This window comes from Mus caroli, chromosome 2 (genome assembly GCF_900094665.2).
Source record: "Mus caroli chromosome 2, CAROLI_EIJ_v1.1, whole genome shotgun sequence".
Lineage (NCBI taxonomy): Eukaryota > Metazoa > Chordata > Mammalia > Rodentia > Muridae > Mus > Mus caroli.
Genome location: NC_034571.1, coordinates 83,236,528 through 83,239,089, shown reverse-complemented (window position 1 = coordinate 83,239,089; position 2,562 = coordinate 83,236,528). Strand labels below are relative to the sequence as shown.

General features: G+C 35.4%; 1 protein-coding gene across 1 annotated transcript in view; it reads left to right on the top strand.

The window, feature by feature from the left end:
* Nucleotides 1–1,318: 1,318 nt before the first annotated feature.
* Nucleotides 1,319–2,562, top strand: part of LOC110289511 (olfactory receptor 4C15-like) — a 5,579-nt gene continuing 4,335 nt past the window's right edge. The window contains exon 1 of the mRNA XM_021155743.1: nucleotides 1,319–1,450. The gene's annotated coding sequence lies outside the window, so the exon portion shown is untranslated. The remainder of the gene's footprint in view (nucleotides 1,451–2,562) is intronic.

Here is a 2,562-nt window from a genome sequence, read left to right as displayed (position 1 = left end):
TCTCTCTCTCTCTCTCTCTCTCTCTCTCTCTCTCTCTCTCTCTCTCTCTTCTTTTTTTTGGGGGGTCATAAGTGGACATGATGGCAAACTTCTATATATTTGTGTTTATATCCACAGGACACTTCTTAGCCCATATAGAGTGTCTTCTCTATGCAGTATGTAGTGCTCAGTGCAAAGACCTATACATCTTATAAGTTCAGAGTAAGTGATGATCTAGAAAACATCTTGGAACAGAATCAAAGAATATCATAGGAGTTTGAGGAACCTGAAGATTGCTAGCAAAGATTATCTTTTGGATATAACATGATTACTGCAATTATGAGAAAAACAAAACAAAACAAAACAAAATAAAACACCCCCCCCATCAAAACCTCCAGCATTTGTTGATACTTGCACTAAACCTGCACAAATTTCGTCATGTGGAGAGAGAGGGAGTCATGAATCCTAAGGCCTCACTGAGGATCTATTCATAATTCAACTTTCTTGGTTAAGCAGCACCATTTTCTATAAGCTTGTAGCATCAGGAAAGTTGCCCATGATCCAATGAATAATCCTCTATCCATGTTCATAAAAGCAACTCTATAGCCAATAGGCCAAAAACAAAAGACTAAATATAGGAGGGAGTATATTCAGGAAGAAGAAGGGGTCAGTATAATTAGAATGGTGAGAAGACATATAGTCAATGTGGTCATAGTACATTTTGTATATGTACATAGGACCTTTGTAAAATTACAAAAGTGTTTCTAGAGAAAATGGATATTTTTATTAATGTATACATCTTTAGATTTTTATGCATAATATGTTTCTTTAATGAACAGTCTTTGCTAGTGTTTTCCTGAAAGAGTGAATATTACTTTTACAGATTGATTGATAAATTTCTTGTGACAGAACTCAGCTCTTATTCTGCATTTTGATTATGCAAAACTTTTATATAAATTATGAACAGTGACATCACAATCTATCCATAATACTAGAGTTTTCTAATTCTGAATGTGAAGGTATATGAAAATTTTTCATATAGAACCAGCCCCAAATCTTTAAAAACTTTGGATGGAAATTAAACTATCACAAACTCTCAAATCAGTAAAAAAAAAAAGTTCATAGAATTATGTCTCAGATACTCTTGAAGTCAGAAATCGTGCAAACCCCCAGGGAGCTGAGAGTAAATCTCACAGGTAGATGACCTCTCAGGGAACTCACTAAACTTCAGGGGTAGCTAGGGAGTGAATTTGGCTCCTTCCTTTTCCCTTTCTTATTAAATCATGTTGAATATGGCATGAAGGAAGCAAATGTGAATCTTTCACCTTCGCTGTCAGAACTGGTCTTCTTGTTGGTTGGTGTTCAGAAGGAAGAGTTGACTAAAACAGAATTTTTGTCACCATTACATGAACTGACCTCAGTAGAAACTAGGAGATGCTTGTCTTTCGGTTTTAAGCACAGTCAACACAAGGTGAGGCTCACTAGGAACATTTATGCACCTTTGGAGATATTTTTAAATTTGGAAAAAACATTTTAAATTTGGATGCTGTGGTTGGGCTATTGTGTGTTTAATGCAACAAATGCCATTTCACTTCAAAATTATGCTCTTGAAAAATTTTATTAACTGTGGCTCTCATATTCCTTACCTTCAATGAGGATTTCCATAGTCAAAGTTTAGGCCACATAGAAGTGAATGAAATGATAGCCTAGACAACCAGAAATTAGCACTTAAAAAATAACTGTTCAAGTGGCTAAAAAGTAAGTTGTTATTGTACAAACTCTATTCTTCCCTCTTTTCCTTCTTCTTTCCCTCACTCCCTTTCTTCCTTCCTTCCCTTCTTTTTTCCTTCTTCATAGACCATTTATTCACTTCATTTTTATTCATTTGTTTGATTTTAATGAGAATTAAAGTTATTTTCAACTTCAAATTGAAACCAATGAATATACAGGGAAGCATTTTTTTCCTGTACAATATGCAATAAAACTTTACTATTATGTTCCAAATACATACTCCATTATATACTAGTTTAGTCATTATTCTAATGCTTGGATTGAAAGTAGTATGCTTTGATGTTTGTAAAGAAAACGATGTAGGATCACTCCAGAAAAACTGCGGGTAAACTCAATACAACACTGACAAAGACGATAAAATGTTTTGTTTCCATGGCTACACACTAACGCATGGCACAGGAAAGTGAAGTCATCTGACTTAAATTCCCCTCATCCACTTAACTGTCTCCCAGGATTAGGATTCTACCTCCGAACTGTTTAGGAAATTGAGACACTGATTCATAATTTGACTCTGGACAGATTGATTGAAAATGATCATGCCCTGGACCCTCTCTCAAATTGATCTGAATCACTCAGATATCAAAGGAGAAATTTCAAAAAATTCATTAGGAAGGAGATGGGAAGAAACAGAATTTGCCTGTATTACAGAAATAGTAAGATAAATCAGTTGAACCATTTAATGAAATCAGTGGAGAAACACTGAGGAGAGAGGAAAGGGATTAAGAATCTTTCCCTAGTAGGGCATGGGGGGCACACACCTTTAATCCCAGCACTCTGAAGGCAGAGGCAGGC